This window comes from Micromys minutus, assembly GCF_963924665.1.
Source record: "Micromys minutus genome assembly, chromosome: 15".
In the NCBI taxonomy this organism is placed as follows: domain Eukaryota; kingdom Metazoa; phylum Chordata; class Mammalia; order Rodentia; family Muridae; genus Micromys; species Micromys minutus.
In genome coordinates, this window is record NC_137984.1 from 10,535,602 (window position 1) to 10,560,209 (window position 24,608).

A 24,608-nucleotide genomic window follows, 5' to 3' on the forward strand; every position below is an offset into this window, starting at 1 on the left:
CCCTTCTGCTTCTATGAGGATTCTCCCACTTCCACCTCACTGCCCTGGCATTCCCACACACTGGGGTATCAAGCCTTCATAGGACCAAAGGCTTCTCCTCCTATTGATGCCAGACAATACTCTGCTACATATGCAGCTGGAGCCATGAGTCCCTCCATATGTACCCTGTGGTTGGTATTTTAGTCCCTGAGAGTTCTGGGGGGTCTGATTGTTGGTATTTTTGTTCTTCCTTTGGGGTTGCCAATACCTTCAGCTCACTCAGTCCTTTCTCTACCTCCTCCATAGTGGTCCCCATGTTCAGTCTGATGGTTACCTGCAAGCATCCTCGTCTATATTGGTAAGGTTCTGGCAGAGCCTCTCAGGCGACAGCTATATCAGGTTCCTTTCACCAAGCATTTCATACCATCATCAATAGTGACTGGGTTTGGTGGGTACATATGGGATGGATCCCCGGGTGGGGCAGTCTCTGAATGACCTTTCCTTCAGTCTCTGCTCCACTCTTTGTCCCTGCATTTACTGTAGACAGGAGCAGTTTTGAGTTAAATTTTTGAGAATGGTGGGTGGCCCCATACCCCAACCAGAGGCATTGCCTAACCTCTGGATATGATCTCTACATGTTTTCCCTCCCCTTTGTTGGTCATTTCAGATAATCTTATCCTTGTTAGGTCCTGGGAGCCTTTTGCTTCCCTGGTATCTGGGACTTGCTGTTTACTTTAGTCAATAAAATCTAAGAATCCAAGTGGAAAATGTAAAGCCCATGAATTCATTCTATCATTTCTCTCTCTCTCTCTCTCTCTCTCTCTCTCTCTCTCTCTCTCTCTCTCTCTCTCTCTCTCTCTCTCTCTCTCTCTCTAGCTATGTGTCAACACCAGCAATGACTACTATGGCAAAAGAACAAAAAAAAAAAAAGAAAGTAAAGAACCCAAGATTTAAAAACAATGTATATACAGTGTAAGCTAAAAATAAACATACTTTTTATGCTGTTATGATAAAATACTCTTTCGGAATGAATGGATAAAAAAAATGCAGGTGGTATATACCAGATGTCAGTTATTATTGAACAGAAAAACATCACAAAACAGATTTACAAATTTGTTTGAACTTTTGGTTTGGAATGTTATTTATTTATTTACTCTATTATTATTATTATTATTATTATTATTATTTAATCTTTTTTATAGTCAGGTTGTTGTTCCCCCACTTCTCCTCTTTCATCTCCACTTTCTTCCCATTTCTCCTCCCCCATCTCCAAGAAAATGTTCTTACTCCCTACCCCTATTCCTACCCACCAGATCTCTCCACTTCCTAGGGCCTCAAGTCTCTCTAGGATTAGGAGCTTCTTCTCTCACCAAGGCCAGACATGGCGGTCCTCTGCTGTATATGTATCTGAGGCCTCATATCAGCTGGTGTACGTTGCATGGTTGGTGCCAGGTTGGAGGGATACTTGGGGTCGAGGTTAGTGAAGACGGCTGGTCTTCCTGTGGAATCACCCTCCTCCTCAGCTTCTTCCAGCCTTTCCCTAATTCAACCACAAGGGTCCCCAGCTTCTGATCATTGGTTGGGTGTAAGTATCTGCATCTGACTCTTTCAGCTGCTTGTTGGTCCTCTCAAGAGAAGCCATATTAGGCTCCTGTCTGTATGCACACCACAGCAAAAAGTAATAGTGTCAAGTCTTGGAACTTCCTCTTGATATGGATGGAAAGTTGGGCCAGTCACTGGACCTCTTTTCTCTTGGTGTCTTCTTCATTTTTGTCCTTATAATTCTTTAAGACAGGAACAGTTCTGGGTCAGTGGTTTTGACTGTGGGCTGGCAACCCCATCCTTCCACTTGATGCTCTGTCTTTCTACTGGGCTCTACAACTTCCCTCTCCCCCCGTTGGACATTTAATCAAAGGTCCCTCCCTTTGAGTTGTGAGAGTCTCTCACCTCCCAGGTCTCTGGTACATTCTAGTGGACCGTTCACCTCCAGAGGTTGCATATTTCCATTTATTCCCTGGTCCTCAGGACTTCACTCCTATTTCTCTGCTACCCACCAACACTTGATCATGTTACCTTTTCTACCTCCCCTCTTCTCTCCCACCCAGATTACTCCTTCCCAGGTCCCCGCAACCCCCTCCACATTTTTTTAAAATAGGGAGAGCATGAAGTTAGGAGAAAAATGTTTACCTATAAGTGAGTACATACCCTATGTGTCTTTCTGGCTCTGGACTACCTCCCTCAGGATGTCTTTCTAAAACGTCATTTCTTGCAAGATTAGAACCTCAGGATCAGCCTTCTGAGCACTGCTCCCACAAACACTTTCTTTGTTTTTCCTTCATATTTTTCATAGAACAGCATAATTCTGAGGCAAGCTGGTTAAATGGAGTTCTCATCCAGATTTCTAGGCTGCTAAGTGTTGTTGGAGAAAATTAAATAGCTTTGCTGATTACTTTCATTACATTGTCATGATGTCCAACCTCAGCTGGGCCTTTGCAAACATTGGCAATCCCTTCGTTCCTTTCTCAACAGCTAGTTCCCATTTCCCACAGCATCTGTTCTAAATCTGTAGAGTTTTCCTCAAGTCTACTTTAATTAAAAACACTCTTAACATGGCTTATGAGGCTCTCCAAACTTTGGCTCCTTCCCATCTTTCTGGTCTCCCGAAGGGCCATGCTCTCTCTTGCTCCTCCAGGTTCTAGCCAAAATAATACTTGTAATTCACTTTTCCATGTCCCCCTTGGATAGTCAGCTCACTGAGCTGTGAAGCCCTGCCCTTGTTTCTTTGTTTAATTCACTACTCATCTTTCATTGTGATATCATGGGATGAGTTTTCCCTGACATCCATGGCTAGCTCAGATCCTATCATTTTAAGATTGCGAATATCTTTCTTTATTTATCTGAAGCCAATGTTTCTCTTTGGGTGACTATGTGCACCTAGGGACAGTATTGACTCACACAATTAATATGCCACTGGCGTGTTGCACAAAATCTAATTCTGAAAAAGAGCTTAAAGCTTAGTTTCGTATTTAAATGGAATTATAATTTTGATATAAATGATCATATATAATGTCGTGACTGAATGGAGAGACCTGTAATACTTTCATCCAGTGCAGAGTGCATGAAGCATGGAAATATGCACAATTTTGGTTTTCTCAGGTTGACAGCCAACAGAAGAGTTTCTCAGACTTGTTCTCCAATTAGTTAAAATTTAGAGCATCAGACGGGTGCTCCAGAAAGGTTATTCTAACTTGACTCTGACCCTGAGGCAAGAAGATGGTTTGTATGATACTCTGTATAGTGGTGTTTACTGAAAAACACCTGCAAAGCCAGAAACTCAAACGTATATGCCAGCTCTTGAGGTACTGCTGCAATTATTCAAACAAAGGCAACCTGCTGTAAGAAGGAGCTATCCAGGAAGTGGCATGTCTGTTCTCACTAAGGTCTGTTTACTATGCTTCCTTCCTTAAAGGAAATCTTGTTGCCCTCTCATGTGGCTGAGTCCCACCCTCTGGTGATAAGATTGAAGACATGCTCTACTAGGATCTGCAATTGGAGCTATGCTTGAGAAAAAAGGTTAATGAAAATAAAGGAATAGATGTTGACAGGGAAAAAGCAATAGTAACTTGAGTGGCAGATCAGCTCCTGGGTCAGGTGAGCATCAGCAGATTTATTCAAAACTGGGAGAAAGGGGAAGGGATGTCAAATGGAAAAGAAGAACATAACAGTTTAAAGAACTCCATCACAGAACAAAGCAGACAGGGGATTTTGTGATAGTTTTAATGCTATCCATTTTCTTTAAATTAATTAATATATTTGTTTATATCCCAAAAGCTACCCTCCTTCTGATTTCTCCTAATAGAATCCCTTCTCTCACCCCTTCCCCTTTGATACAATATCCTGTCACCTTGGCTTATCAACTTTCTGCAGCACTAGGAGCAGCAGGATAAATCAGCTCTGTTTGGGAAAGGATTCCAGTCAGGCTACAGCTTTAGGGACAGCCCATGTTCCAGTTGATGGTGGACCTACATGAAGACTGAACAGCACATCTGATACATATGTACTGGGGGGTGCCTCAGACTAATCTGTGCATGTTCTTTGGTTGGGGGTTCTTTCTCTGAGAGCTTCTAGGGGTACGGATTATTTGACTCTATTGGTCATCCTGTGAAGCTCCTATCCCCTATTTATGATTTCCTTTTAAATTTTTTTAAATCAGCACATTTACTTTTTTTCTGTTGTGCCGTATTCACCTCTTAGCAAGTAAAAAAAAAAAAAAAAAAAAAAAAAAACCTCTATAAATATTTGTGCATTCCTCCACTCCATAAGAAAGACCCACACATGACATTGCTGGGGTTACTAAGAATCAGATATTAGATAGCCCAGAGACTTAAAGTAAAACAAAAAAATAATTGGTCTAGTACATGTATATACATACACATGTATCACATGAATGTTTATACATACATCACATACATATACATATAGATATGTAGAATATATCTAAATAAAATGGCTCATAACTATATTCTGCTATACTTATATATCCCTGCTTTGTCCAGTCATCATCAGAAAGTCTTCCTCCTAGAGCACATAAGAGCAAATGTAGAGATCCACAGCCAGATATTAAACGGGGATTCTAAATTGGAGGAATCCATTAACTCCCTCCCCTCAATGTTCAGGGCACTTGTGGAAGAGGAGACACAAAGTTTGTAAGAGCCAGAGTGGATAGAGGACACCAGGAAAAAGTCCTCTAAATCAACTAAGCCAGGTATATTTGAACTCACAGAGACTGAAACAGAGAGCATAGAACCCTCATGGCCCCACACCAGATTCTATGCATATACATATTATATTTGTTACCTTATTATTTTTATGCAACTGCTATCTTTTAGAATGAGTGGTTCTCTGACTCTTGTATTTGCTCATGAGACCCTTTTCCCTCTGTTATGTTGCCATGTCAAACTTTATCTTATTATATGTTATCTTGTCATGTTTGGTGACTATCAGTTAGAAGCCTCTTTTTATTTTTCCGATTGAGACGGAAAAGTTGTAGATCCATAGAGAAGAGGGGAGGATAAACTGGGAGGGCCATAGGGAGGAGAAACTTTAATTAGATTGTTCGGTGAAATGAAAGGATCTATATTCAATAAAAGAAAAAAGTTTAAATTAATAATCTATACATTCATTATCCATACTGAAAGCACTCAAGTTTAATTTCATATGAGAACAAGCAGCACAGTACACCCCGAAGTTTATCAAGAAATCTAGCAACACTGCTCAGTAGTATCTCCCCCCAGGATCTGTTCTTAAGCCTTCCTTGCTCACAGGCAAAGTTTATTGACCGAGCTGTGACTAACATCCTCTGTGCTCAGAGATAGATGAAACTTCAGGCAAACAATCCAGTGATCTCTGAAAGTGTTTAGTAAAAATATTTTGGAGTATTTGGGTCTGGCTTGAATGTTACTAAAAGTTTCTTATCTGGAATATGTTGAATTCCATAGAGAGACACCAAATTAAAATTGGCAGAGCCAATTAAAATACGGGGCTCTTTATTGTTTTAGAGAGTCGCAAATCAACAGGAGCACTGTTGACTGTGGGAAAATAAACCACTTCTTGTCTCAATATAGGGGCTCAAGTGATATCACCAGAGTCTTCTCTACTTTACAGTCTCCAACTAGCAGTACTCAAAGAGGTCCCAGTATATCCAGCACCACATCATCCTTGCTGCTAACAAATAAAATGAGAATTATTTCTACACTCTGGTTTAAGGAAAGCATCAGATACGATTTCCAAAACTGGGTCTGTTGTTGATCCTGATCGGGGTCTTGAAATGTGATGAATTCCTGAGTCCTGGCCAATATCCTGACACTTGCCCATGAAGGTGGGACAGATTTACATAGATAAGTGCTGGGGACTAGTTTCGCAGACAAATGTAGTATATGTTTCTGAAACCTGAAAAGGACTTGACTATAGAAAATATAAAAATTTCCAAAATGGAGATGTATCACACCACTGTGAGATGCTGAAACATTGATACATTTTCTGTAAATCATGTATAACAAGGCCATAGTTGTAATGATATTCAGAAAGCCATTCTTACTACTCAAAACTAAATCCAGTGAATTCATGGACCAATGATAGAAAGCATGAGACTGGCCTTGGGAACTGGATAGAGGGATCATAATTCTAGAGCCCACCATCCTTTTGCATTTTGTTAATAGAGTTTGTCCTGCCATTGAATTTTCTTTATCCTATGACATGTTAAATCTGACTTTCTCAATCCATACTTTCACAGGTTCATAAAAGCAAAATTTAATAAATATCTTATTGTCATTTCTCTGCTACATATGTGGCTGGAGCCATGGCTCCCTCCATGTTTACTCTTTGGTTGGTGGTTTAGTCCCTGGAAGCTCTGGGGGATCTGTTTGGTGGATATTGTTGTTCTTCCTATAGTTTGCAAACCCCTTCAGCTTATTCATTCCTTAAACTTCTCCATAGGGGACCCTGTGCTCAGACCAATGACTGGCTGTGGACATCCACCTCTGTATTTGTCAGAATCTGGCAACGCCTCTTAGGAGACAGCTATACCAGGCTCCTGTCAGCAAGAACTTCTTGGCATCAACAATAGTGTCTGGGTTTGGTGTCTGTAAATGGGATGGATCCCCAGAAGGGGCAGCCTCTGGATGGCATCTCCTTTGGTCTTTACTCCACATTTGGTCTTTGTATTTTCTCTGAGTATTTTGTTCCCCCTTCTAAGAAGGACTAAAGCATCCATGCTTTGATCTTTCATCTTGACCTTCATTTGGTCTGTGAATTGTATCATGGGTATACTGAGCTTTTGGGCTAATATCAACTTATCAGTGAGTGTATATCATGTGTGTTCTTTTGTGACTGGAATATTTTCACACAGAATATTTGCTAATTCTATCCATTTGCCTAAACTTTTGTGAAGTCATTGTTTTTAATAGCTGAGTAGTACTCCATGGTGTAAATATACCACATTTTATGTATCCATTCCTTCATCTAAGGACATCTGGGTTGTTTCTTGCTTCTGTCTCTTATAAATAAGGCTGCAATGAACATGTGTCCTTGCTATATATTGGAGCATCTTTTGAGTATATGCCCAGGAATTGTATAGATGGGTCCTTAGGTAGTACTATGTCCAATTTTTTTGAGGACCCACCAAACTGATTTCTAGAGTGATTGTAGGAGCTCATAATCCCACCAATATTGGAGGAGTGTTCCTTGTTATTGTTTTTTTTTCTTGAGACAGAGTCACTCTCCATAACCCTTACTATAGTGGAATTCACTATGTAGACAGTATAGCACAAAGATTTGCTTGCTTCTGCATCCAGAGTGCCAATTTTGAAGACATTGAGCACTGTATTTAGTATATGTGAGGTCAAGGTTTAATCAAATTATGCTTGTTTGTTTAAAATTGCCAATTAAGTAATAATTTTCTAACCTCATTACTCTGGCCCTCTAAATTCCTTCTTAGTTCACATCAGGTCCATAGCTGCTCAATTATGGCATCAAGAACATAAGCATTTGAGATAATCTCCACTGGTCAGGCCTCTCTGGTGGAATATAACTTACACATATTGTATTGAGTTAGCTTACTTTGACATAATAACATATCTGAATCACTCCTGAGGCACTGTGAAACTTTAGAACACAAGTCTGGTGTCTCGGAAGCCTCAGTCTGGCACTAGAAACCTGGAGAATTCCTGGAGTGCTACAACCATGGAAGTGTGGAACACTGGTTCTTATATCAGCAAACAAGTCCACAGCAGCAGCAGCAACAGGACAAATGAACCATATGGAGAGAGAAAAGGCCAAGTGAGCAAAGGAGAAACTAAGCTTTCTTCTGTTGTGCCCTTCTTGATATGGGCTACATCAGAAGGGGGCCCCTACATCTGCACTGAGTCTTTCTACATCAATTAAAACAATTATGACAACGTCTCAATTGATCGTCTCAACAGGTAAGTAGTTCTCATTTGTGGAAAGCTGACATTGAAATCAACCATCACAGAATGCTTAAAAAAAAAAAAAAAGATGAATGTCAGAAGCCTAGGTGTAGGTCAACAAATCTGGTTTTCTATCCTCTTGTATTTCCCCTAAGTACAGGAGAACAAGATTTATTTATTTGCATGTTTGTTTGTTCATTTAAATGTTTGTCTTGAATATGAAGCAAAGACCTCCTTCAGTCTAGACAAAAACTCCACTTTAGCTAGCATCTTATCCCCTGTTCACTTTGTATTTGGAGAGGATGGTGAATCTTTTCCTGGGAATTTACACTCAAGAAATAAAACCGAGACATCCGTTCACTTAAATAATTTCATAAGCTCAATAAAGAGCTTAGTGATAATGTGTCTACTTGTCTGTTCAGTGCCATATGTTTGACCTCCAAGAAGACAAAACTATAATAAAGCCAGTTTCTTTAACGTTATAGTAACCATATCTCTGGGAGAGATTGCATCATGATTTTCACTGGGATAGCTATTTTGATGTTGTTTGCCTCGAAATGAGATGAATTTTGACATCGTTCTTTGGAATCGGGGCTATCATTAGAGCATAAGAGTCTTAAGTACATTTCAAGGTTAATGTTCTGAACCTTGAAGAGCAGAGTTTAATGGATTAAAGAGTGGTTTTGCTCTGGTGCAGGACATGTTCTTTCAATGAAAACCAGAAATGAGGAAAACAACCAAAGGCATATTCACATTAGAACTATGCAGAAAGAATTCATTGGTGAGGGTCAGTCAGAAATCTCCAATTCAAAATGACATTGTTTTTAATTTTGGAGATGATAATATAATTTGTTCTATTCTCCCTTCCCATTCTTCTCACCAGACTCTCCATGTGCCCATTCTTCTCTTTTAAATCCATGGCCACTGCCTCTTTTTTAAAAAATTAATTGTTGTTACATTCATAAACACACACACACACACACACACACACACACACACACACAACTTCTCAGTGTGTATCATGCCATTTATATTATGTTTCCAGGGCTTAGTGTTTGACACTTACTAACCATTGGTACACCATTCCCTGGACAAGACAACTACTGCCCTGTCAGCTTTCCTTACTGGCCGGTCAGTCTTTGTGTGGGTTTGAGGCCTCATGTTCTTTCCATCATCTACTTTAACCAGTTTATTGTTGGTATCCTTTTAAAATGTGTTTAAGTGACTCTTCCCTTTAAAATGTTTAAACTATTTATTACACAAGTCTCTTCTTTAGCTGTTCCTAGAGGAATCACCATGAATGTTTCAGTTTGGGAGAGAATTTTGTAGGGAATGAAATATATACCACTGGGAAGGGGAGCTCCTGTCAAAACTGACTGTCTGATGTCCATGAATCAAACAGGAATGAATGAAAGCTGTCTAGCCATCTGACTCTTGCCACATTCGGGTCTTTTCCCAGCTTCTGAATAGATTTCAATACAAAAGCATTTAGTAAAACATTAGACTTGTTATGAACTCAGGTGAAGTCAGAGACAAAAGTATCCAATCCAAAAAAAAAAAAAAAAAAAAAAAAACTGGGCAAGGATTCGGAGCCTGACATCATAGAATGGGTTTTGCAGATACCGTCTTGCTGCTGACCCATGAAATACCTTTTCGTACACCCATTTAACAAGAAAGGAAACAAAAATTCTTAGAAGGTAAGTAATTTATTAACCATCACAGTAATGACCATGAGATACCCAGATGCCTCACTGAAAACCTGAGATCTGACTTTTCTGCTCTAAATCCTGTCAAGTGAGGGTGTGTGCTGACTCACTCCGGACCCATTGTGTACCACCGTGCATCCATTGGCTGGCTTCCCTGAGCCCCAGGAAATGTGCCAGTGGGAAAAAGGCAAGATACCGTGCAAAGCCTAGAAATCAACTGTACATGCCTTCCAAGCTTGTTTTCCTTATATGTCCTAACTTTTTTTTCTCAAGGAAAACTGGTTTAAAAAATACTTATGGATAGCATTGGAGAAAAATCTAGAATTTTTCCAAGTTGAGTTGTATGCACTTTGGAAGAGCATGACCATAATCACTGGCTTATGGTGAGATCAGAAAAGAATTATCTAGCACATCTCTAGCACCACACTGGGAATCGTAATAGGAAACACATGTAAAGGTATCAATTTTCACAAAACAAACGTTTGTCAGCAGGGAGTGGTGAGGAGAGAGAATTTAAGGTTTGTTTGTTGAAGCCCAGATGGATAGATAAATGAATATAAAGCGATGCTGTGATCAGTAAGACCATATTGGCACCATTATCAAATTAATCCAAACACTGGGACTTTCAACTGGGGTGACTTTTAGTAAAGTAGCAAATAACAAATTAATCTTATCACTGAAAAGTAATTGATTAGCATTTTTTGTGAAATTTATTGCAAATGGCAGTGTTAGTCAAGGGAAATAAAATTGTGCATGGGTTTTGGATTTGAATTTTGTTCAGTTATAAGCAGATCTTTAGCTACTCTTATCTACATTTAGTATTCTATGGACACCAGAATGTTTAATACTGACAAAATATCCAGTCTATAACCTCTATTCAAAAGGCTTGATTACAATAAAATTACACAAAAATGTGTCACTAAAAGGCATTGGACAGACATAAAATCTAACCTTTTGAGCTGAAGAATACTTAATATTCTCTTCATGATCATGCAAGAGGAAATTCTTTGCTATGGAATAGCTATTTTCCTGTTAAGCAGGCTATTTCATCAATGATTTATTCACACAATGTAATAGGTCGTTTAAAACGGTGGTTTAAAAGTTGGCCCTTTTGTTTAATTTTCTCACAGGCAGTTGGTAATTATCATGGCCCTGCAGTTTCTCTGGAATGCCATGGAGGGTCAAATGCCAATGGATCCCTGCTTTATAGGGTAATTAAGACAGTCGACATGGTTATTAAATACATCATGCTAAACTAAACTGGAATGCTGTGAAATAGAATCCAAAATCATAAATAAAACTTGGGTATTCCAACACAGGGAAATGTGTGAAAGGCACAATGTGGCCCTCTTCAAACTGCATGAAATAGTTCTTACCCACACAGACATGACAGAATCTTCCCCAGGAAAGCCACAAAAGGCTCAAGGAATATTTGTAATGGATTCTTCATGTATGCTGGTAGTTCCATTTCCTCCCATGTATTATTACATTTAACATTACATAAAGGAATAGAAGAATAATCCATATCTTCTGTTTTCCTTGTAGCAGCAATCATATTGCTAAAGACATATAATGTTAAGTTTGATATGATTAGCAAATGGATTTAAAACACATAGATTGAAACACACACACACACACTCACTCACTCACACACATACACACGCAGGACTCCTTTCTTTACAGTAGCTAATCCTCAGTGTGGGTTGCTGCTACCTTACAGAATTCACCTGAAACTTGCATAAAATGAAGGTATAATGACTCCTTCAGGAAAAAAAATCAGAAATGTGCCATTCAAAGGCTTGTGAATATTGATAATTCTAACCAGTGGTAATAGGTAAATACTGGCATCAGTAGAGCTGTAAGCATATCAATTATGTGTCTGTCTTGTGGCCATAAAGTTTGAAACCGAAGCGCCAAAGGCTTTGGTAATTTAATTTCTTTCCAGAAAATGTGATGCGTACACAAAAATGCTGGCAATAGAGCTGGACAAAATGAGAGCAGAATAAAATACAATCTCTCCAACCAATGATATGCTGCCTACAAGAGATTTTAAATTATCCTCCCCCAGTGTTCTGCCTGGAAGTCTCTTTCTCTGTATGCATGTTTACAGGCAAATACACTGGTTTAATAGTCAAAGGAAAAGAACCAGTCTTAAAAGGGGAAATAAATATTTCCAATTCTAGCTGTAAAACTAGAAGCCAAAATGTGTAGTTGACAGGCACTGAGCCAGCTAACTTGAGACCACTAGCCTTTCCTTAAAAATAAGTCTTCCTAATTTCCACATGGAACACATTTTAAGTTAACAATATGTAGCTTGGCAAATAGATTGCTTTTCTTTGGCATGAAACGGTTGTCTCATTTTGGGGAAAAAATGTATTTCAGCCTGCTTTTCTACACAGTATATGTCCATGTTCTTTTGAACTTTAAAAACTTTAAAAACTGATGTTGCTACATCAGAAAAGTTTTGGATAATCATTTTATTTTTGTCTAAATAGGAAAATATACGTTTAACATATTCAAATGCCTGTGCATATGCCCTATATCTTTCTGGATATTGATTATGGATGCCTTGAAATTCTTGCTGAATGGAGACTTAACTATATCATGTACACTCGGAAAAGAGTCTTGGAGAGTCATTTAGATTTGCTTTTGATGAGCATTTTTGCAGGGTTTATGAACAATGGACAATCTGAAAATGAATCCAGCCATTTTCTTCTCGTCTCTCTGTCGGGTTTTCAAATTGAGTCATTCTCTCCACAATGTATTTATAGCCCTACAAACAGTGAAATGGAAGGTTACCCATTCAGGCCCTCTCAGTCTATTTCCTATTTCTGGCTTCTGCCAGAGAAAGCCCAGAAAGGCATAAATGCAAATTTTCAGACATTGGTTCCACATGAAATGGGACCGAGTGCTGCCCCAGCTACTGTTGTGAGACCAGATAGGGCCACCGCTGCCTACACATAAAGAAAGCCATTAAGGAGAAGTTGTTTATTTCTGCTTCTGCAGAAATCATAAACACCAACCCTGAGCCTGACAGCCCAAGCTGCGCTGCAGTAAATTCTGGTACTTTGCTGGCCGCTCTAAGCTGCCCAGTAAAAGTTACTGTAGCTAAATCACATATACATTTCAGGAAATAATCCTTCTCAGAAGATGGCATCATATTCATGCACAGCAGGGTGTCCAAATGCCTATAAATCATGTGCAGACTCTGAAATATCTATTTTTTCTAAAAAAAAAAAAAAAAAAAAAAAAAAAAACCTGCAAATTTAACCATGACCCTTTTGCCAGACAATGGGCCTTCATGCATCTGCAGTTTAGCAGACACACAAGAATTTTGTTTGGAAGCGATAGCTACTGTCTATGTAATATTTAGGACCTATTCATGAAGCATCTGGCAGAAAATAAAAGGGTTTCTGCACTAACATATGCTAAAGGAGGATGTGGCCCTGTGCCGGCTCCTCCTCTTCTGATTTTTTGCAAATAGCACAACATAAGAGACGGTTGTTTCTGGCGGCCCTGCTGCGTGTCATGGCTGCCAGGCAAAATCCCATGAATTATTGCTCTTCCAGATGTAAGAGATTTTCAGGCTGCCTTAAACTGCCTGTGGTTTTGTGGTGCTGGAGAGGAGAGAAACGAGATTAAACTTCATCTCATCGATGCAGTCTGAAAAGATCACACAGAGGCCAGGCAATCAGGGACTTCTTCCCGAGCCAGACTGGAGTGTTGAGTGGTTTTGTTTCAAAGTGATGTCACACAAAGCTTGTTAGAAGACTATGATTAAGGTCAAACAATATTCAAGGAAGAGCAAAAATGAAAGAAAATGTCTTTGGCTTTCTTCAGAAGCATCCTTATTGTGTTGGCTTAAAAGCAAGGGACTTATCTCCCTGATGTTGGGGAGCGGGGGTAGATCAGTCTAGTGACTCAAAAATTGTCAGCATTCTTCTACCAAAAGTTAATGCGAGAAAAATTAGAATTGCTCCCACAAAAAATTATAGCTCTTCTGTTTATTGTAATTTCATCACCAAAAAAAATCTGGTATTAGTGTTGTTATTTCTAAAGGTCTTTGTGTGTGTGTGTATGTGTGTGTGTGTGTGTGTGTGTGTGTGTGTGTGTGTGTGTGCCTGTGCATGTGTGCACATGCATGTCTGTCTGTCTATGAATACTACACACAGAGCTCATGAATTTTCATTTAGAATCCAGTGAGTGATAGTAACATGTTTTGATATACAGAATTTTAAATAATAATTTGGTGCAACCTGTAAAGAAAGTAGTCTCATATATACATATATGTGTACACATGCATTATATGTATATATTAGCCATTTATTTTTTTAAAAAGATGAGATTGTTTTTATTGGATATTTTATGTATTATATCAGCCGTTTCAATAGCCCATGTTATCATCATTTAGCTAAAGCTTTTTCTAACTGTTCCCAGAATGACTCAGAAAATAAATCACACCCACTCCCATTATGTACAGTTAAAGTCCTCAGGGAATAAAGTTATAACTCATTACATTTCGATTTCCTTTGATCAAATACCATACACAGCACCTGGGTATTGTAATTCCAAGTACCAGTTGTGACACAAACTAGGATAATGCTTAAAAACCCCAGCGTTGTAATATGGTTTCTATTAGTCCTTATCGTTTATGGTATAGGGAAATGGTGACTGGTCTTCGAGGCATTTGCTGGACTTCCATTAGCAAAATATTAATTATAGATCAAGAAAACATGTTTTCTAAGGAACACCTGGAAGTAATCCACAAACATATATGTCTTAGATCAGAACATAATTGCCCCATTCCAACCTTTATAACCCCCCCTTTTTTATTTTAGATGTAGCCTATTTAAGTAATGGGGTAGGCTACCAGATGTAAAACCTCCTGGGCCAGCTTTTCTTTCCATTTCAGCAAGGCACCTCACAAAGGTTCCCTAAAGTCAGGGATCCCAGTGAAATTATGATGAAAACCACAGGTCCAAGTGGCTTACATGAAAGCATTTACTGCTTTTCATGCAATGAATTTATAGTAGAGCTGGGGTGGGGGTCTTTACTGAAAAATGCCTTAATTATTTGACACCCGTTTGCCTCAAAGTCACTTCTACTACAGATGCAAGTGAAGGATCACAGCTGAGAAAAGATCATCATACTTGAGGGAGGCTCACACAGTCCTTTCTTGTGTTCTGTGTGAAGTTGTCTTGAACTGAAACCCACGCTCCTCGAGGATTAAGGGATTGAGAGGCAAAGACAGAAGCTTCTGTAATTTAAACCCAGAGATTCTTAGGCACAAAGGTGCAAAATGGGCTAAGCCAGTCTGACTCTTTCCCCAGTCAGTCTTTCCCCCATAAAGGAATGATTTTCCTTCAGGAAGTTTTACACTTTTAACATTCCAACAATGTTATCATCTTTAAAGCAAGGGGTCTTCGACTGGCTTCCCGGGCACTAAGCGCCTGCAGACTAGAGGAGTGGACAGTCTTAGGTTACAGTTTATGAATCTGTCATCTCTGCTTTATATACGGGAAACCTGCAAGCACTTTAGAGGAAAGTGCATAATGATTATCAGTGATTCTGCTTTGCTTTCTGAAACTGGGATTTTAGTTCTATAACTATTTCCAAGAAGTTCTAGCTTCTATTTCTTGATCTTTCATTTTGTTTCTAGAAAAATGCTTGCTTGCAAGTTGATGGATTATTCAAGTCAATGGCACCAAAAAGTAATTAAAAAAAAAAAACTCATATTGAAGCAGACCAAAACAACTCAGTGATGGACATTTTACTCTTAGAGAAGAGTAAAATATGACATGGAAATACCAGAGGAGCATTATGCATTCACTGGTTCAAACTTATATTGAGTAATTACATTTAAGCTATTCTTTAAAATTCAATTAGCATTCAGACTCCATTGTGCTAAAAGAGATGGAGTCTTGCCTTCCTATCTAGCCAGTGATAGATACATTAAACTAATAAATAAGTAGCTATTTAAATTACAACTGTGACACAGGCTGTAAAGAGAATGCATTATAGAAAAAGGTCATGGGAATGTGGAATTCACACAGATGTGAGTTTTGCAGCTCTTTCAGCGGCATAACTTTGGCATGAGGATATGTGGTTCACCCTAGTAAAGGAACTTTATACCTTATTTTCTATAGTTTTGAGAAACAAAACTATAAATTAAAGATTTAGTAAGGATGAAATTGTCTTGTTCTGGTGCTAGTGTTCTGGGACTCTTAGTATCCCATGTTATATAGGGAAAACAGTATCAGAAATTAATGAATCAGTTTGAAAATAGGGTGGAAGTAATTATATATGATCTGTTTCAAAAGTTATTTGTAAAAGTGGATCACATTTAAAACATCTTAAAGTATAAAAGCCAAACTCTTAATGACAGAAGCCAAAACTCACCCATTCATTTGCATGTTTTAGAGCTCTGCTGAGTGCTTTGACTCCAGCCTGCATCTCTAGCCTCACTTGAGAAGACATAGTAGAGCATTTCTTCCCTGGACCCAATTTCAATGTTTCACGTGTCATTTCAGTCCCTTACCCCTTGAGCTGTGTTCTTCCTTCACAGTATTGTTCCTGTTCAGCTAATACATTTGCAGTGTCAGCAAAGTATTCTATTTTGATTGTTTCTTTAAGAAATTTGAGCAAAAATTTGGTTGTATTTAACTGCTCACCACTTCACCCAGATCCTTCATTCTACACCCACACAATTTTTGGTTTGCTTAATTTTTTCACCCATCAAGTCCAATTTGTATCCCCCCATATATTCTTGGATCTGTGGTTCTCTACTGCAGCCCAACTTATTAGTGAGAGCAATTGTCCATAACACACTGCCTCAGGGTACATCATTAGGCCTACTTCCCTTCTCCAAACGAGGATTTGGTCTAGATTAACTTGAAGCTTGTGGTTGATGTCATGACTATTTTGGATTTACATCTGTAACTGTGCTGAGATATATAGAAGGCACCATTACCAACCTCTCTATCTTAGACTCTGTTCTGTCCTCCACAACAACCGCAGATCATTCAGATGGAGGAGTGTGATAAGGGTGTCAAATTTAGGGTTGACTACTTCACAGTCAGTTTTCTGCTCTTAGGCAGTTGTTGATCCCTTTGTTAATTACCATCAACTGTAAATAGGAGTTGTTTGTTGAAGGTGAGAGATAAGTTAATCTGTGGGTATAATGAAAATGATAATGAGCAATTAGTTTAATGCTATATCTTTTTAGCCAAATAATAGCACTATCTTCTGCACTGGGGACTCAGGCTCATTTAGACACAGGTTCTTGGACTGGCAATGGTCCCAGTCATAGTTTTCATGATGTGGAGTGCAAATAAAACCTGATTTTAAAAGTGGTTACTTATTCCAGGGATCCAGGAACCCACTGGCATCAGGCCCTCTGTTCCCAGCCAAAGGCTTCCTGGGTGCACAACAGGCATTCAGAACATCCGCCACCAGGAACAGCAGAGATCCAGGGACACAGGCCAGGTACAGGGAAAGGCAAGAACCAATCACCGACAACAAGATGGCAAGAGGAAAGCAAAAGAATGCACACTAGGAAAACCAAGAAAACCTGGCAACACTAGAACCCAGCTCTCCCATCACAACGAACAGCGGAATCCCAAACACATCAGAAAAAGAAGACTCAGAAACGAAATCCTACCTTAAGACGATGATAGATATCCTTAAACAAGAACAGGAGGAAAAGCATAAAGAATAAGAAGCTTTTAAAGAAGAAACAAGAAAAACACTCAAAGAACTAGTAGAAAACAGAACCAAAGAGATGAACGAATGGAAAAAGGAATTTAAAACAGAAATAGACATAATAAAGAAAACACTAAAATAGACAACCCTAGAGATAGAAAACCTAAAAAAGAAATCAGGAGTCACAGATGCAAGCATTTCCAAGAGACTACAAGAGATGAAAGAGAGAATCTTGGGGGCCGAAAACAACATTGAAAACATAGACAAAACAGTAAGAGAAGATGCAAAACCAAAAAGTTCCTAACCTAAAATGTCCAGGAGATCCAGGACACAAAGAGAAGACCAAACCTAAGAATAATAGGAATAAAAGAGGGTGAAGAATATCAACTAAGAGGTACAGTAAATATCTTCAACAAAATCGTGGAAGAAAATTTCCCTACCCTTAAAAATGAGATGACCACGAGCATAAAAGAAGCCTACAGAACTCCAAATAGCTTGCACCAGAAAGTAAATTCCTCCTGACACATAATAGTCAAAACAACAAGTGCCCAAAGCAAAGAAAGAATACTAAAAGCAGTAAGGGAAAAAGGCCAAGTAACATATAAAGGCAGACCAATCAGAATCACACCCGATTTCTCAACAGAGACTATGAAAGCTAGAAGAGCCTGGACAGACATCATGCACACCCTAAGAACGCACAAGTGCCAGCCCAAGCTGCTATACCCAGCAAAACTATCAATCACCATAGATGGAGAGATGAAGATATTTCAAGACAAATCTAAATTTACACAATATCTGACCACAAACCCAGCACTACAACGAATTATAGGTAAAAAAGCCAATACAATGAGGGGAACCACCTCATAATAAAAACAAGAAAACTCCTAAGGAAGAAAACCTAAAGAAGAAAGACACACAGGCACAATTCAACCTACCAAAGCAAAAATAGCAGGAAACAGCAACCACTATTCCTTGATATCTATTAACATAAATGGACTCAACTCCCCAATAAAAAAATATAGGCTATCAGATTGGATACATAAACAAAACCCAGCATTTTGCTACATACAGGAAACTCATCTCAAAGACAAAGACAGACACTGTCTCAGAATAATAGGTTGGGAAAAACCTTCAGAACAAATGGCTGCAAGAAGCAAGCTGGAGTGGCCATTCGAATATCGAATAGATTTTCAACCAAAAGTTATCAAAAAAGATAAGGAAGGACACTTTTTACTCATTACAGGGGAAATCTGTCAGGAGGAACTCTCAATCCTTAACATATATGCTCCAAATACAACAGCACCAATATTCATAAAAGAAACCCTACTAAAGCTCAAAAAATACTTTTTACCCTACACAATAATATTGGGAGACTTTAATACCCCAATGTGACCAATGGACAGATCATGAAAACAGAAACTAAACAAGGACACTATAAAACTAACAGAGACTATGAAGCAACTAGAATTAATAAATATCTATAGAACACCTCATTCTAAAATTAAAGAACTTCTCATCACCTCATGGCACCTTCTTGAAAATAGACCACATAATTGGACACAGAATGAGCCTCAATCATTACAAATAGTGTTGGTCCAACTGGCACTCAGCATGCAGAAGAATGAAAATAGAGCCTTTCTTATCTCCTTGTACAAAGCTCAAGTGTAAGTGGATTAAAGATCTCCACATTAAACCAGGTACACTGGAACTATTAGATGAGAAAGTAGGGAAAACCTTAGAACTCATAGGCACAGGAGAAAATTTCCTGAACAGAACACCAATGGCTCATGCTCTAAGGTCAAAGATTGACAAATGGGACTTAATGAGATTGCAAAGTTTCTGTAAGGCTAAGGACACGGTAAAAAAAACAAACTGCAGCCAACAGAGTGGGAAAAGATGTTTACCAACTCCACATCAGATAGAGGCCTAATATCCAAGGTATACAAAGAACTCAAAAAGCTAGACACCAGAGAATCAAACAACCCTATTAAAAAATGGGGTACAGAGTTAAACAAAAAGTTCTCAATCGAGGAATATCAAATGGCTGAGAAACATCTAAGGAAGTGTTCAACATCCTTAGCCATCAGGGAAATGCAAATCAAAACAACCCTGAGATTCCACCTCACACCAGTCAGATTGGCCAAGATCCAAAACTCAGATGACAACTGATGCTGGCAAGGATGTGGAGAAAGAGGAACACTCCTCCACTGCTCGTGGGGTTGTAAACTGATACAACCACTCTGGAAATCAGTCTGGCGGTTCCTCAGAAAAATGGACATAGTACTGCCTGAAGACTCAGTTATTCCATTTCTGGGCATTTACCCCAGAGACGCTCCAACAAACAACAAAGATACATGCACCACAATGTTCATAGCAGCTCTATTTATAATAGCCATAAGCTGGAAAGAACTCAGATGTCCTTCAGTAGATGAATGGATACAAAAATTGTGGTACATTTACACAATGGGGTAGTACTCAGCTATCAGAAACAATGGCTTAACAAAATTCTTAAGAAAATGGATGCATCTAGAGATTATCATCCTGAGTGAGATAACCCAGTCACAAAAGAACAGACATAATATGCAGCCACTGATAATGGGATGCTAACCCCAGAAAGCTCTGAACACCCCAGAAACAACTCACAGAATGTTTGAAGCTCAACAAAAAAGAATATATTTTAAATAAAATAGAACTATATCACATCCCCCTTTCCTTCCTACAGCTCTTCCTAGTCTCTCTCCTATCCCCTCAAATTAATCGCCTCCTTTTCCTATATTATTGTTATATATATATATATATATATATATATATATATATATATATATATATATATATATATATATGTATATATATATATATATATATATACACATATATATATATATATACCCACAGATACTTAATTACAACCTTAAAAATGTATCTGAAATTAAAAAAAATTCTAAACTGAAATAAAAAAGACAACTTCTTCTCTTAAAAAAATTAATAATAAAAATAAACAAAAGTGGTTACTTAACATACTTACCAGATCACACCACTATTTGGGGGCCAGTTATTTTAAACAACAGTATTCATAACTGACTGGGCAGGATGCATGGTTATTTTTCTCCTCCAGTATCACTAACATTTTGCACCTCTGTGAAAGGTGCCCAAATGGATAAAGTTTCCAAGCCAGGACTACATTTAATATCATTATGTTCTGTAACTCAGATATATTGTGTCTATAAGTAGTAAGGATTACTGTAAAGTTATATAGAATAACAAGTAGCATTGATAAAGGTCTGTAAAGTTTACCTCACTGCCCAGCAGCTACAAAAGAGATAATATATCCTTGTACTGGGCTGTAGGAGTACTGTTATTTCATTATAGAATAGCCAACTATGACCATTTACAATGCCAGAATCCTATTTTGAAGGTCAGAAACTCTTCTCCATGAGTAGATGTAATTGCATTTCTACAGCCTATGAATCTCTTGAGACCAGACCTGTCAGTAATGCACAATTGGGTCAAAGATAGTAGGGAGTTCTTTTTCATCATGCATGTAGTTGACACAAAACTTCTCACTTGTCTGAGGTTGACTGTTGCTGAGTTTAGAGATGAAAGGTCAGTCCTTCATCCACCAAGGTCCCTAGACATTCCAAACCTCCAGTGCATTAAAATGTAATGTTTGTGATCTCTAAAATAAAGGATATCTTTTCTGAGTAAAGATACAGTGCATACACACATGTATGTATACGAGCAAGAAATTTGTTAAAGGTTATAGCTTGGCTTTTTAACATTAATTGCTTTATTTATAGGTAGACATTGAGACTATATGGCTTATATAAAAGAAAAAAGACAAGAAAAGAGACAAAGTATCTGGTTAACTTTCTAATAATTAAATTGGCATTTGCCTTAATATGTTTTAATGATTTTAATTGAACATATTTTTAATTATGATAAGATCTAAAATAAGTTCCCAGATTTTTAATAAACACTTTTCAGATGAATAATTTATTCATTAAAGACAAAGAAAAGGTAGTTGATTTTCATTACTGTCTTTTTACCTGGTGGGTGTCTTACTATACAATAAATTATAAGCTAGAGAATTAGAGCTTAATCAATCAAAATGCTGTTTTCTGGATTATAAGCATGCTAAAAAACTTATCCAACATGCCGACATGTGCTTCATTTTCTGTTTTCCATGCAAGTCAAGTGCACCTTTACTACAATAACACAAGATACTTTGTTATACCTATAAGGGCTATAAGGGCAAGTAAAGTAACACTAAAGACAGTCTAAGCATTAGGCAATGAAGCAACAAAGGCAAAGACTGACCTTCTAGACAGTGCAGAAGCCTTCAAGCCTAAGAAACTGTCGTGTGTGTGTGTGTGTGTGTGTGTGTGTGTGTGTGTGTGTGTGTGTGTGTGTTTGCACGCACATACCCGTAACCATAATGAAACACATTACTTTCTGCGCTAACCTAAAACAAAATTGAATAATAAAAAAACAAAATGGTTGGCTTCCCATTAGAAGGAATCATTTGCCTTTATGAAGATTCCAAGCAAAGAGGTGGCCACATTTCATTGCTCTGGTGGCCTTTAGGCAGTTTCTTACCACCCATTAGTTTAATTTAGGCTAAAGACATAATAGAAGCTAGAAAATAACATTTACTTTTTAATTATAGCTCTGAGTTTTTAAAGCATTCTCCCCAGATGACCATATTGGTGAGTGTCAGCTTTTGTTACTTGTATACAGATTATTCAAAGATGTCTGTCCACATTGCATTATAACATATATAAACATTTGGGCTTTCATCTTTGGCCTACTGTATTTCTGCATTCTAGCAGAAGTACACATGACAAAGTAACAGAGAAAATGTCTGTGCACAATGATCAGAAGCAGCATTGAACAAAGCTTCTGGATTGTATGTTTTCTTGTGAAAGAGACATCCATTTTGCTATTAATATTTGACAAATACTAAAATTCTAAAGATTTTGAGGATAAGGAAGGATGTCTATGGTTCAGAAGCAGGCAGACCTGGGGTCAAGGACCCACAAAGCATCTGGTTTGTTTTTGTTTTGTTTTGCTTTTTTATTTTTTTGGTTTTAGTTTTTGTCTTTTTGTTTCAGTAATTGAACATCTTAATTTCCTTTTCTTAAAAATATGGGAAACACTTTTTGTATTAAACCTGCACCTGGGCATTGGCTAGGAGTAACTGGGACCCCCAGAATCGAGAGATGCAGGAAGCCCTGCTCAGCCCCAGCCAGTAGCACAGGTTCCTTTCTGTTTGACCTGCACCTGAAGCAGACTTGGGGCACTGCCTCTGCATCCACACCTGGAGGAAGCTCAACCCCAGGTGCTCTTGCACATCCATGATCACAGGATATAAGGAGCTTGGTCACAGCAGGATTTCAGTATCCCAGAGGCAGCTTGACTCCCAGGAGCTCTGACAAACCGAATTATCACAGGATCCCTGAATCACAGGATCACAGAGACAGCTGCACTCTGAGGAGTTCTGACACAACCAGGATCACAAGAAAGACAGGCTCCAGTCAGAGACAGCAAGGGCAATTAACACTAGAGATAGCAGATGACAAGAGACAAGCACAAGAACATAAACAACAGAACCAATGTTACTTGACAACATCAGAATCCAGTTCTCCCACCACACAAAGCCCTGGATACTCTAACACACCTGAAAAGTGAGATTCACACCTAAAATCCCATCTCATGAATATGATAAATGAATTTTAAGAAGGACAAAAATAACTCACTTTAAGAAATACAAGAAAACATAATCAAACAGGTTCATAGCAGCCTTACTTATAATAGCCAGAAGCTGCAGAGATCCCAGATGGCCTTCAATAGAGGAATGGATACAGAAAATGTGGTACATCTACACAATGGTGTATTACTTGCCTATCAAAAACAATGACTTCATAAAAGTTTTAGACAAATGGGTGGAACAAGAAAATATCCTGAGTGAAGTAACCCAGTCACAAAAGAACGTAGCTGGTATGTACTTAGTGGTAGGTGAATATTAGCCAAAAGCAGCTCGGAATACACATGATACAATACACAGACCATATGAAACCCAAAAAGAAAGAAGATCACACCAAAGTATGAATGCTACAATACTACTCAGTAGAAGGAAGAAGATAATCTCCGAGAAGTAGAGGGATCTAGGAGTGAGAGAGGATGAAGAGGAAAAAGGTATGGGAGGAGATAAGGACAAAAGGTCAAGGACTTGAAAGTAGGTGTGAAGCAGGCAGGAAAAGAAGCTGGGGGTACCCACTAGGAAATCCCAGATGCAGGGACCCATGAAGTTCCCAAGTCCAGACAACAGGACTTTAACTGAACTACCCCATAAAAGAGGAATAGAACCTGTAGAGTACATATTCAATAGATATTTCACAGCTCCCAGTTAAGGAATGGGGCCACCCACACATCTCAAAAATATATTCTAGAATTTTTCTTGTCAAAAGGAAATACAGGGGTAAATAGTGGACCAGAAACTGAAGGAAAGGCCATCCAGACACTACCCCACCTAGGGATCCATCCGGTCTGCTGGCATCAAACCCAGACACTATTGAGGATTCCAGTCAATTTCCCATCTATAAATTACATTCCCTGTGGGAGAGAGAGAGAGAGAGAGAGAGAGAGAGAGAGAGAGAGAGAGAGAGAGAGAGAGAGAGAGAGAGAGAGAGAGAGAGATTGCCAAACAGATTTGTGCCAGATAATATTAAAGAATTATGCTTGCATCCAAACAGAATAAGAGGTGGTGTGGTTTCAGGCAACTCTTTCCTGTTAAAGAAGGTGAGAGCCTTCACTTTGGATCCTCTGAGACATGATCGGGAAGGCGGGGCCAGAAATCAACAGAACAGTATTTACAGAGTTCATCTCACCTTCCTCAGGAGGAATATGTGCAGGTTTCGATTCTTGTCAGGTTTCCCTTGTCTCCATTTTTTCCAGTGTTTTTAATCAGTGTAATTATTGAATATATAGCAAGCTCCTGACCCTACATTAGCCCTTAAAAAGAAGAGAACAGAATCAAGCTTCATTACTACTGTGGATGAATTTATAATCTAAATGAGAAATAAAAATAAGAAAATTTGATGGAACTATCACAACCTACAAAATGATTATTTATTTCCACAGTAGAACTAGAGAGGGGCTTCTGTTCAAAATATGGATTTTATGTAAAACAACAGAAGGGCATTTTCTTTTGGTAAGTGGAGGGGAAATTTGAAAAAGTGTGTTGTGGCCATTAGCTTCT